The sequence below is a fragment of the Chiloscyllium plagiosum genome, unplaced genomic scaffold (assembly GCF_037043375.1).
Source record: "Chiloscyllium plagiosum isolate Xiang-an unplaced genomic scaffold, Cpla_swu_hap1 HiC_scaffold_47, whole genome shotgun sequence".
Classification (NCBI taxonomy): domain Eukaryota; kingdom Metazoa; phylum Chordata; class Chondrichthyes; order Orectolobiformes; family Hemiscylliidae; genus Chiloscyllium; species Chiloscyllium plagiosum.
Window position 1 is genome coordinate 3,956,313 of NW_028270185.1, and position 14,334 is coordinate 3,970,646.

Genomic DNA, 14,334 nt, shown 5'->3' on the forward strand with positions numbered 1-14,334 from the left:
CTGTCTCATTTCTGCCCCCTCCCACTTGTCAACGCGGACATCGATTGTTGAAAAGCCATTTGCCTACTGAAGGCATTATCACTAAACACAATCTTTGGCACACACTCCCCTGGCACACACACTCCCCTGGCACACACTCACCTGGCACACACACTCCCCTGGCACACACTCCCCTGGCACACACTCACCTGGCACACATTCACCTGGCACACACACTCCCCTGGCACACACTCACCTGGCACACACACTCCCCTGGCTTACACACTCCCCTAGCACATACTCAGCTGGCACACACACTTCCCTGACACACAGACGCACCTGGCTTATACACTCCCCTGGCACACACACTGCTTTGACACACACACTCCCCTGGCACACACACTCACCTGGTGCACACACAATCCCCTGACACACACACTCACCTGGTGCACACACAATCCCCTGACACACACACTCACCTGGTGCACACACAATCCCCTGACACACACACTCACCTGGTGCACACACAATCCCCTGACACACACACACACACTGCTTTGACACACACACTCCCCTGACACACACACTCACCTGGTGCACACACAATCCCCTGACACACATACTCACCTGGCATACACACCAGCACTTGGCACACATACAACACACGCACTTGATAAACCCAGACATTTGACATACACACACACGCCTTGAGGCATGCTCTCACATAGACACATGCACACACACACACATACAAACACACGCCTGCACGCATACACGTGCCCGCACACACACATACTCACACCTGCATGCATACACTGTATACACACACACACGTACAAATACTTGCACATTTACACAGTCTCCTGTAGGAGTCATCAGGCAGCCTTTAGCAGCATTAACCCTGGTACTTTCCTTCCTCCCTCACTAAGCCTCCTTCCTCAGTGAGAGTGCTGTACCCAAGATCAGCAGAAACCAGGGGGTCAGTAACAGAGTTTCTGCTGTGTGTCCTGGAGTGGGTTTACTGCTGGAATTCTCTGAGACAATGTGATGGGGTTTAATCACTATCCACCCTTCCCCCAGGTTTATCTAGAGTCCACAGCTGCATATCCCCAAGAATATCTTTCTTTAATCATCCATAAAAGGCTCCTGTGTGGGTTTGATCATTCATGGGAACCAGCCCTAACCTTTTTATCCCAGATATACATAAAAAAAAGACTAAGTATTTGTAAATAGGAATTTTTAATTTACAAATCAGGAACAGGCTGTACAGGTCTTTTTCTCTGCAGGTTTTCTCCCTACATCTTGTGATGGTTCTGAATTTCCCTGATTCTTTATCACAGTAAAACCATTTACTCAAACGATCACACTGACAACCTTCTGATATACTTGAACTAAAGCTGACACTAAGCCACATAAGGAGATGTTAAGACAGGTGACTAAACTGCTCACTCATAGCAACAGAGGTTTAGTGCAGGAATCCCAGACTCTGCTTTTATAACACTGAGTGCTTCTGAGAATTAAGTGACACTTTTTTCACTCTCAGTATGATTTCACTGCAAAAGCATTTTGGGTTTTACTGTAAGCTAAAGAAGTTCAGAATTTATTTTACAAAATACAGCTAGCACACTGTACTCACCCACGGAGAGGCTGCAGGTAACTTGCTGACAAGGTTCCTAGAGATCAGCCTTTGCAGGAAGTGAGTGGATTGAGTGAGATAACAAGCTGATCGACACAATTTTGACACCACCCTCTCTCAGAAGTAAAAATCTTGAGTCATTTCCTCTAGGTTCCAGGCCATTTCTCCAAGCCTCGTCTAGTCCGATGGCAGCTGTTGTACTCAGATTCCCAGACCACTCCCCACGGGTTCCAATCCCATTAAAGCTCCAGTTGTGCCCACCTCCTTTCAGAATGTTGCTGCCAATACCCGCCCACCCCAATCCTCTGCAGCCCCAAAACACCACACTCCAGCAACCTGACCTCCTGAGCGTTTCTTATTTTAATCACGCCACTCTGTGCCTTCAGCTGTTTTGACCCTACACTCTCGAATTCCTCTCTAAACCCCTCTGCTCCTTTGAGATACCCCTTAGCACTGAGCACTAGACCGAGTCAAAGTCATCTGTCCGAAATCACCCAAAGCCACATTTTGTCCCACTGGATCTAGCTGTGCCACCACCCTCCCTGCCCAAACTGGTGAGCATTGCCATATTGTTCCCTTAGACATTGCTGCTGGCACAGTCGACTAAGGTGGGCTTCACTGTTTACACCCAATCTGTAGGGATTTACCAGCGAGAATCACAGAGGGAGAAACTGGAACTCAGCTTCTCCGCCAACCCCCTCCGCCAAACAGCTTACCCCTACCCTCCTCCACACACACCCTCCCCACAGCCTCTCTGCTCACACACCATTCCCAATCACTCCCCCCATGTCCCACCCCCTACAACGCCTCCCCCTTACCCATCCCCCAAACAAGAAAGACCCTGAGCTTCCAGCCGCCCACCACTTTAACACACACCCCTGTTCCCTGGCCAACATCTCTGTCTCAGGCTTGTTGCAGTGCTCCAGTGAAGCTCAGCACAAGCTGGAAGAACAGCACCTCATTTTCCACTTGGGGACCCTGCAGCCTCAGGATTCAAAGGCTAAACACCTCCTTCTATGTCCTTTAGTCATCCCCACACCCCAGGCCCTGTCATCGCATAGGCTGATTTCAAAACAGGCAACCCATCCCCATGATCCCCATTATCAGATGTTTCTTCTTCCCGGCCTTACCATTTTCTATCCCTTTATCTGCCTAACCGTCTTTCTCTCTCTCTGCGCTCTGTGTCCACTTACCCTCTCACTCCTTCCCCACTCCTGCCTTCAGCACATGTACCACCTTTTCCTAGCCAATACTAGCACTGGAGAAGAGTCACAGGACCCGAAATGTTAACTCTGCCTTCTCTCCACAGATGCTGCCAGCTCTGCTGAATTTCTTTGGCAATTTCTGTTTCTGTTTTCGACTTCCATTATCCACAGTTCTTTCGTATATTATCAACTGCTCCTAAGCGATTAGACCTCTCCTCCCACATCAGTCCCACCATCCCAGGAATCAGGTAGGTAAAATCAAGGACTGCAGATGCTGAAAACCAGAGTCTAGATTGGAGTGGTGCTGGAAAAGCACAGCAGGCCAGGCAGTATCCGAGGAGCAGGAAAATTGACATTTCGGGCAAAAGCCCTTCATCAGCAATAGAGGGCTTTTGCCCGAAACGTCGATTCTCTTGCTCCTCGGATGCTGCCTGGCCTGCTGTGCTCTCACATCCCAGGAATCAGTCTGGGAAACCTTTGTTGCACTCCCTGTACAGGAACAACGTCCTTCCTCAGATAAAGTTAAAAATCACACAACACCAGGTTATAATCCAACAGGTTTATTGGGAAGGACAGGCTTTCAGCCCACTGCTCCTTCATCAGGTGGTTAGAAAGGGCTCCGAAAGCTAGTGCTTCCAAATAAACCTGTTGGACTATAACCTGGTGTTGTGTGATTTTTAACTTTGCCCACCCCTATCAACACTGGCACCTCCAAATCATTCCTCAGATAAAGAGACCAAAATTGCACACAATACTCCAGGAGGGGCCCAGTACAATTACAGCAAGATATCCCCACTCCTGCACTTAAATCCTTACACAATGACGACCAGTGTACCAGTTGTCATCTTTAGCCTGCTTTTAGGGTGCTCAGTATAATCCCAACTGGCGATCTAATGCAAAGCAACTGCTTTCAGTTATGTGCATTGTTCAGTGTATTTTTAGTAAGCAGACAGTGTCGCAATTTGACTGAGTGGTTAGCACTGCTGCCTCTCAGCGCCAGGGACCCAGGTTCGATTCCAACCTCGGGCGACTGTCTGTGTTGAGTTTGCACATCCCCCCCCCCCGTGTCTGGATAGGTTTCCTCCGGGTGCTCCGGTTTCCTCCCACAATCCACAGATGTGTGGGTTAGGTGAATTGGCCATGCTAAATTGCCCATAGTGTTCAGAGATGTGTAGGTTGTGTGTGCATTAGTCAGGGGTAAATGTAGGGTAATGTGTCTAGGTGGGTTGCTCTTCGGAGGGTCAGTGTGAATTTGTTGGGCCGAAGGGCCTATTTCCACACTGTAGGAATTCTATTAGGATAGTGACACAGAACATGTTGCTATCTAGTCTTGCTGTGTCTCTCTTGTTGTTGGAGTTTTGTGAATGGACTGAACTTTGTTGCTGTGAGTTCACTCTCCCCAGCCTCAGGCTCTGGTTCTGAGTAATGGAAGATCACAGCGTAACATCTCCCTCAGGATTTCAGCGGGTCCTGAGAATCTGCAGACAGGTCTTCCAGCCCCACCTTGACAGGGATCAAAAATAAATGTTCAACCCTTCTCAGCTGCCCCCACTAGGGTGGCTCAGTGGTTAGCACTGCTGCCTCATAACGCCAAGGACTTGTGTTCAATTCCAGCCTCGGACGACTGTCTATGTGGAGTTTGCACATTCTCCCCGTGTCTGTGTGGGTTTCCTTCCGAGTGCACCAGTTACCCTCCCACAGTCTAAAGATGTGCAGGTTAGGGTGGATTGGCCTGGCTAAATTACCCCATTAGTGTCCAGGGGTGTGCAGGTTGAGGTGGGTTCGCCATGGGAAACGTAGGGTGATAGGGTAGGGGAGTGGGTCTAGGTGGGGGATGCTCTTCTGAGGGTCAGTGTGGACCCGATGGGCCGATTGGACTGCTGCCACAGGGATTCTATGATTCAGTGCTGCTTCCTGATCTAGGTACACAGCTGCCCCATTCACACTGCAATACCTCCTCCACCCTGACTGAAGGTCAGAATCTGTATTTAATTATAGAATCAAAAAGATCTACAGCATAAAATAAAGGCTCTGCAGCCCATCAAAGTCAAAACGATACACCAAAATATTCTAGTCCTATTTTCCAGCATATGATCCATAGACTTGGCATCTCAAGTGCGCATCTAAATAATTATGAAGGTTCTGCCTTTATTTCTACATTTACATGTCACCCTCGACAGCCCCAGAAGGTCCCAAATCACTCCACCGCCAATCAACTACCCTTAAACACAGTCACAACAATGGGAAATGCAACAATCAATGTGGGCACAGCAAGATCCCGTGAAGACCAATGTGGTAATGCAGCACTCTGAAAGTTTATGATTTCAAATAAACCTGTTGGACTATAACCTGGTGTCATGTGACTTCTGACTTTGCAGTGATGTTAGTTGAGGGATAAATATTGTCCAGGACACCCTCACTCCTGGTGCCACAGGAGGTTTTACATCCACCTGAATGGGACTCAGTTTAATATAACATCAAAAAGACAGCACTGCAGCACTCCCTCAGCGTTGCACTGGACGATACTGGACAGGATTTTGTGCTCAGGATCCTGGAGTGATACTTGAACCATGCCTTTCTGATTCAGATTGTCCCGGGCTATTCTTGTGGAGTACAGGATGCAGACGCCGCCTGGTTTAATCTCTCGTAGGTAGTACAAACAATGGGATATGGTTAACCACATGGGGCTTACAGTAAAATGTGACACCTTCGTCAACTTGTAAAGTGATTACACTTTTCACACACAGATTAGAAAGTGAATAATCAGGTGAGAAAGGCAAATTGATATCACAAATCTGATCATCTACATAAAACGTTTAACACTGTTAACTCCATGTGACCAAAGTTCTTCAGCTTTTCTACCTCCACAGGGATGGTGTGGTGGTAATGTCATCGGCCTAGTAATCTAGAGGCCCAGGCTAAATGCTGTGGAGCCTTGGATTTGAATCCCAGTGTGGGAAGATGGGGCAATTTAGATCGATGTAATACTGGAATTAATGGAGAGCATGTTAAAAACTCAATTCACCCACTGATAAAGGAAATCTGCTTTCTTTACCTGATCTCGTGACTCTGGACCCTCAGCAATGGACTTTAAAACTGCCTTCTGAAATGGCCAAGAAAGCTCCTTAATTCATGTGGCATTAGGGATGAGCAACATCCTGTGAACACATTAAAAAAACCAAGACTCAGCAATCTCAACCTCCTGTCTTGAGACTGGAGTTTATAACAGTCCCATATTTAGACAGAAAAAAAATTGTGTTCATCTTCATCCTGAACACATTCCAAAATATTTTCGAAACCAACGGCTTTGGGGAAAAGAAAGACTTGTGTTTCTGCAGCGCCTGAGGATGTTACAAAGCACTTTGATGAAGTAATTGTTGCTGTGATGTAGGAAACACGGCAGCTAATTCACACACAGCAAGCTCCCACTAACAGCAGTGTGATGTTGGCTGATGGATACATATTCACCTGGACATTGATAACAGTTTGTTGACCCAGATTTTGCTGATGGGGCAAATGGAGCCTCCTTTTAATGTTTCAAAGACAGCCCTTCCAATTGCCACAGTTTTGGAACTTTCATGTCAGTGCTGAATTTGTGCTGAATTAGCCATATAAATACTGTGGCTACAAGAACAGGTCAGAGGCTGGGAATCCTGCAGCGAGTAACTCCCCTCCTGACTCCCCAAAGCCATCTGCAAGGCACAAGTCAGGATTGTGAGGGGATACTCCCCACTTGCCCTGGATGGGGGCAGCTCCAACAACACTCAAGAAGTTCACATCATCCAGGACAAAGCAGCCCCCACTTGATTGGTACCACATCCACAAACATCCACTCCCCCCACCACCGACGCTCAGTAGCAGCAGTGTACCAAAAGTTAAGATCTTTTTGCCAGCATAGAGGAGTTTGAAACTGGAGGGCATAGGTTTAGGGTGAGAGGGGAAAGATATAAAAGGGACCTAAGGGGCAACCTTTTTCACACAGAGGGTGGTGTGTGTGTGGAATGAGCTGCCAGAGGAAGTGGTGGAGGCTGGTACAATTACAACATGCAAAAGGTATTCGGATGGCTATATGAATAGGAAGGGTTTGGAGGGATATGGGCCAGGTGCTGGCAGGTGGAACTAGATTTATTGAGGATGATTGGCATGGATTAATTGAATCGAATGTTCTGTTTCCATGCTGTACAGCTGTGTGACTCTATCTACAAGATACACTGCAGAAATTCACCAAAGATCCTCAGACAGCACCTTCCAAACCCACAACCACTTCCATCTAGAAGGACAAGGGCAGCAAATACATGGGAACACCACCCCCTGCAAGTTCCCCTCCAAGCCCCTCACCATCCTGACAAATTATTTTCTTCGGTGTTGCTGGGTCAGAATCCTGGAATTCCATCCCTGACAGTATTGTGGGTGTTCTTACACCATATGGACTGCGATGGTTCAGGAAAACAGCTCACCATCACCTTCTCCAGGGCAACTAGGGATAGGTAATGACAATGCAGCCATTGACACCCTCATCCCATGAGTTTGAAACACACATACCTGCAGTGGAGCTCCCTGAGCCACACAAATTATGATTAATGTTTTATGAGCATTGGCTCAGTATTGCCTGATTACCGGTGGGATAGGCACCTCATGTGGAACTGAAAATGTGTTGCTGGAAAAGCGCAGCAGGTCAGGCAGCATCCAAGGCGCAGGAGAATCGACGTTTCAGGCATGAGCCCTTCTTCAGGAAGGGCTTCTTCACCTCATGTGGAAGTCAATAGACTGTAATCTGTGTTAGAGTGTGATGCTTCCTATAGTCAAATAGTTTACCAATCTCCAAGACTCACCACTTGCAGACAAGAGGCTTATTGTTTCAGAAGCTGCTTGTGTCCCGACTGAGTCTCCCAGCTCAAGGACTCCAAGCAAGATGCACAGCTCATAGGGAGAGCATGCTGGGGAATCAGAAAGATGCACTTTTACTTAATTGGCAAATATTTCTGAGAGACTCCACATGAGAATATTTGTTGATAGAGCGAGAACAGTCCAGCACCTCAGTGCAATAAACAATCACAACCCATGTGTGCCCCACCTTGTTGAATAGACCTCAGGAGTCTGTCCCTTCTGAATGATGCTCTGTGTTCAAAGATTACCTGGTCCCAAACTTCATCCCTTTGGATCTTCAAGTGAACAAAAATGCTTTAGGGGAGAAAAGAAGATAGTAGTTCTCTGGGATTAGGTTTAAATAGATCCTGGCTGGCATGGATATGGTGGGCAAAAGGGCCTGTTAGAGTCATAGAGATGTACAGCACGGAAACAGACCCTTCACTCCAACTCGCCCATGCTGATCAGATATCCTAAATAATCTAGACCCATTTGCCAGCACCCGGCCCATATCCCTCCAAACCCTTCCTATTCATATACCCATCCAGATGCCTTTAAAATGTTGCATTTGTACCAGCCTCCACCACTTCCTCTGGCAGCTCATTCCACACCCTCTGCGTGAAAAAGGTTGCCCCTTAGGTCTCTTTTATATCTTCCCCCCCTCACCTTAAACCTATGCCCTCTAGTTCTGGACTCCCCCAACCCAAGGAAAAGACCTTGTCTATTTATCCTATCCATGCCCCTCATGATTTTGTAAACCTCTATAAGGTCACCCCTCAGCCTCCGACGCTCCAGGGAAAACAGCCCCAGCCTGTTCCTGTACTTGTGTTATAGGACGACCACAATCTTACTGAGTGGAACATGCAGTATGGGGACAAGTTTAATTTTATTACAAAATCTTTAATATTCAAATCAATTTATACATAAAGTACATTTTTTGGGGGAAAAGGCAATAGGCTTTTGGGATTCACATCCCTTCGCAAGAGCTGGTGAAAAATCTGGATGAAAATTAAGTAAATGGTTAGATATTCAGGCAGATATTTCTGTCCCTTGAGAAACATTGCTCCCAGATTTGCAAATGCACATCTGTTTGTCAGATGTCCTTGCTAGGGTTTGGCTGAAAAATGGTATTGCAAAGATTCAGGCAAAATCAGCGATGCATTGAGATGATTCACACATGAGAAGAATTTGCTAAAAGTCCCTAAAAGTGGGAGGTTTCTGCTCAAAATCTGGTATTTTAGTCCACGGATGTTTCAGTTCAGGTCAAGCAGGGTCACGGACCCAATTCAGGTCAAAACCTTCCTTGTGAATGGATCGGTTTAAGATACACTACATTCTTTTGCACTTCATCAGTTTACCACAGTTTGATTGGATGGAGCTGAGGCACATTACATCACTTCTGGCCAACGAGAGGGCAGCACAGTGCAGATGACATAATTTCATCTCCTGTGCACCAACTCACCCGTTTAAACAGACGAACAAAGATATGAATTGTCTCTCTAATCTCAACCCGTTCCTCAACTCGCCGAGCCACCTTTTCTTTTTGCCTGTTAGGTACTTTCCTCCCCCCCCCCTTCCACTGAACCAGCCACCCTCCACACTTCCGCCCTCCACCCCACCAACTCATCACTCAAACTGGCCAAAGGTCATCCAGACAAAAACCGGTTCTCTCTTCTTTGAGCTTTGACAGAGGGTCAGTTAGCCTCAAAACGTCAGCTCTTTTCTCTCCTTACAGATGCTGCCAGACCTGCTGAGATTTTCCAGCATTTTCTCTTTTGGTTTCTCTCTTCTTAGATGCTGCCAGACCTGCCCAGCAATCCCAACTCTTCCTGTTTGGAGTTCCGTCCCTATGCTTCTGCTGTCTTTGCTATTGATCCCACTACTTGGAACAGCTTCCACATTGTTTTTAAATTTCAAAATATACTTTATTCATAAAAATATCTTTATATACATAGTAGTCACAAACGCAGTTCAGTTCTGCACAGTATCACATCAAAAAAACAAACAAACATTGCAGTTTAACCCGACTCAAACAAATCAAAGGCATCTCTTACTTGAGTCAGACTGTATTGACATGCTCTGGGACACAAGGAGGGTCCAATAGCTGAACGGACTGTATTTAACTTCAGCAGGAAGACCTCAGACAGTGGTCTTTCCCCAGTGCACCTTGGTGACAGCTGCCCCAGGCTTTACTGCATCTGTCAGCGCAGAGTCCTGGACCTTTTTGGAATGTGCCAGTTTGTAACACCCATTCGGGGTCAATTCCTTGCTCTGGAAGACCAGGCAAGTTTCAGGCAGAGCAAAGAGTGTCTTTCACTGAGTTGATGGTCCTGCAGGCACAGCCAATGTTTGTCCCGGGGAATAGACTGTGGAGCTGATTCACTACCTATCCTATCGCCGCCTGTCTGCACTTCTGGGGTTACTATCTATGATATGGGCAGCATGGTGGCTCAGCGGTTGGCACTGCTGCCTCACAGCGCCAGAGACCTGGGTTCAATTCCTGCCTCAGGCTTGCATTTATCTAGCACCCTTCACGACCTCAGGATGTCTCAAACTCTTTATTGTCAATTAAGTGCTTCTTGAAATGTAATAACTGCTGTGTGAGAGAGCTTTCGACGTGTGGAGTTTGCACATTCTCCCCGTGTCTGCGTGGGTTTCCTTCTACATTCCAAAAATGTGCAGGTTAGGTGAGTTGGCCATGCTAAATTGCCCGTAGTATTAGGTGTAAATGTAGGGAAATGGGTCTGTGTAGGTTGCTCTTTGGAGGGTCAGTGTGGACGTTTCCACACTGGAAGTAATCTAATCTAATCCTCTCATCTCAGGGATAGTTGAGCATTACACACCATTTAAGGTGCGTTTGTTTGGATAATTATTTGAAGCATCATTGAATACAAGGTGGCAAGCCAGGTGCTGGAAAATGGGATGAGAGTGGATAGGTACTTGACAAATGGCATGGACATGATGGGCTGAAGGGCCTCTTTCCATGCTCTGAAAGCCTATGACTGCTCTATGCTTTCTGACAGTCAACGCTACATGAACTAAACTTTCTCTAAAGTGTTTTTTGGTTAAACCACCATCTTCAACACTTGTTCTGGAGCTCCATGACCCCCTCCCCTCTCATCCCTTCCACCTTCCAATTTCCAGTCCATTGCTCCCATCCTTAGCCCCTGTCTTGGGCAGAACCAAAACATGTGAAGCCCAGGAATCCTGTGTGATACTGAGCGGAGATAAAGTGTGGAAGAAAGAGAGAAAAAGATCATAGGAGATGTAGGAATAGAAGCAGGCCATTCAGCCCATCAAGCCTGCTCCACCATTCGATGAGATAGTGGCTGATCTGATTATCCTCAACTCCACTTTCCTACCTTTCCCCTGTAACATAAGAACAGATACAAAGACAACTTGCATTTATTTAGCACCCTTCATGACCTCAGGATGTCTCTAACTCTTTATTGTCAGTTAAGTGCTTCTTGAAATGTAGTAACTGCTGTGTGTAAATTGTTTCTTTTCACTACAAGGATGGCTACATTTGAAAAATACATCATTGTCTGTAAGATTCTTTGAGAAATCACTGACACTTTGTAAAAACAATTTCTTTACTGAGTTCACAACTGGTGAAAAAAGCTGTGTTGTTATAAATTGGTCCTTAGTCAATAGAACCAGGAAAACAAACCTTTGCGTGTGTCTGTCTGTCTGTCAGTGTGCGTGTGTGTGTGTTTTTCCTTTTTTTAAATAGTGTATCTGTTTACATAATAAGCTGGTTAGACTCTGTGTGTATTTGTATTATCACTGGGATATGTTTCCATTTGTCTGACACAGTTTCTGGTCAGGCAAAACTCTCACACATCACTGACATCACCTCTCCAGGCAAGAGCATTTCAGTCCGTGCAATGGGGTCCTGTTGTGTGTACAAACTTAATTTTGTTTGTCAAGGTGAGGGGATTGGGAAATGGAACAGTGCTTTCACCTTGAGATCCAGTGCAGAGCGCTCAGGGAACTGTATCAATAGCAGCTGTTTGACTTGGCCTCCAATGTTGTCTCCCTCATGTCAAAAGGCATAGACACCTGAAATACCAGAGGCACCTTGCATGTGATTAGCTACATACCCCCAAGCCTGAGGTTGTGAATTCAAGCCCCCTCAGTGGGGTAAGGGTTAGGGTGTGGACAACTTTGGCAAGGCCAACAATTGTAGCCCATCCCTAATTGCCCTTGCACTGAGTGGCTTGCCCAGCAACTCAGAGGGCAGTTAAGAGTCATGGAGCTGTACATAATGGAAACAGACCACTCAGCCCAACTCATCCATGCCAACCAGATATCCTAATCTAATCTAGTCCCATTGGCTAGTGTTTAGACCAAATCCATAAATGTTGTAACTGTACCAGCCTCCACCACTTAGAATAATAAAGATGTACAGCACGGAAACAGACCCTTCGGTCCAACTCATCCATGCTGACCAGATATCCCAACCCAATCTAGTCCCACCTGCCAGCACCCGGCCCATATCCCTCCAAACCCTTCCTTTTCATATACCCATTCAAATGCCTTTTAAATGTTGCAATTGTACCAGCCTCCACCACTTCCTCTGGCAGCTCATTTCATACACGTACCACCCTCTGTGTGAAACATTTGCCCCTTAGGTCTCTTTTATATCTTTCCCCTCTCATCCTAAACGTATGCCCTCTAGTTCTGGACTCCCTCACCCCAAGGAAAAGACCTTGTCTGTTTATCTTATCCATGCCCCTATGATTTTATAAACCTCTATAAGGTCACCCCAGAGCCTTCAATGCTCCAGGGAAAACAGCCCCAGCCTGTTCAGCCTCTCCCTATAGCTCAAATCCTCCAATCCTGATAGCATCCTTGTAAATCTTTTCTGAACCCTTTCAAGTTTCACAACATCTTACCGATAGGAAGGAGACCAGAATTGCATGCAATATTCCAACAGTGGCCTAACCAATATCCTGTACAGTCGCAACATGACCTTCCGACTCCTGTACTCAATACTCTGACCAATAAAGGAAAGCATACCAAACACCTTCTTCACTATCCTATCTACCTGCGACCCTACTTTCAAGGAGCTATGAACCTGCTCTCCCAAGTCTCTTTGTTCAACAACACTCCCTAGGATCTTACCATTAAGTGTATAAGTCCTGCTAAGATTTGCTTTCCCAAAATGCAGCACCTCGCATTTATCTAAATTAAACTCTCTCTGGCAGCTCATTCCATACACGCACCACTCTCTGCATTGAAAAGTTCCCCCTCAGGTCTCTTTTAAATCTTTCCCCTCTCACCATAAACCTATGCTCCTCTAGTTTTGGGCTCCCCAACCCTGGGAAAAAGACTTTGAACTATTCACTGTATCCATGCCCTTCATGATTTTATAAACATCTGTTCGGGCACTCCAGGGAAAATAGCCCCGGCCTATTCACAAACCACGTTGCTGTAACTCTGAAGTCACATGTAGGCATGGACCAGGTAAGGACGGCAAATTTCCTTCCTCGAACCACATTAGAGAACCCAAAGACTTTTACTCAGTGCTTTAGTTCCACAGGGCACTGGTGAGGGATTCCATTTGGAGTGCTGTGTCCAGTGAATTCAAGTAAAACTCTGTTATCTCACTTTTTAGATTAGAGTCAATCTAAACATCATGGCATAGACAGAGAACACAGGGGGCCAACACCTTCAACATATTGTCTAGCTATAACCATTGTTAACAGCTAACCCGAGAATGCAACTTTTTAAAAAAAGGTTTTGTGATTTACACATGAAAGAAGTGAAACTATCATGGTATTCAAACAGATGAAAGACTTAACAGACAATCAATTTTTCAATGTATAATTTCAGTTACATCACACTGTAAAGTTTTGCTATAAATTCTGTGTGTTAGGATTGAGCCCTCCACTATCACCTGATGAAGGAGCGACGCTCCGAAAGCTAGTGTGCTTCCAATTAAACCTGTTGGACCATAACCTGGTGTTGTGTGATTTTTAACTGTGTCCAGTATGTAAGTGTGTTGGAGGCAGTTCTGAGAAGGGTCGTTGGACCAATACCTGGCACGACAGTCCTGTCTAAGGAAGAAAGGTTGGATAGTCTGAGTTTGTATTTGCTGGAGTTTGAAGGAGAAAGAGGTCACTTGATTGAAACATACACGTTCTGAGTGGGTCTGAGACTCAGAGGAAGGGTCACTGGACCCGAAATGTTAACTCTGCTTTCTCTCCACAGGTGCTGCCAGACCTGCTGAGCTTTTCCAAAAATTTCTGTTTTTGTTTCTGATTTCCAGCAGCCACAGTTCTTTAAATTTTTATTTAAGATTCAACAGGGTGGATATGGAGAGAACTTTTCCTGTTGTGGAAGAATCTAGAACAAGGTGTCGCTGTTTAAAAATCAGGCATCCTCCATTTAAAAGAGGGACGATGGGAATTTATTTTTTCTCTCAGGGTCTTGAGTCTTTGGAACTGTGTTTTCCTGGAGAGGTAGTGGGAGCGGAATACATTAATTTTTTATAAGACAAAATGAGTTAAGTATCAAATGGATGAAAAATTAACAGAGAGAGAGAGAGATTGCAAAGTGGAGGTTAAAATCAAATCAGTCACGATCATATTGCTCATGGGACAGGCTTAAGGGACTGCATGGTCTACCTTTGCTGTGTAGCTT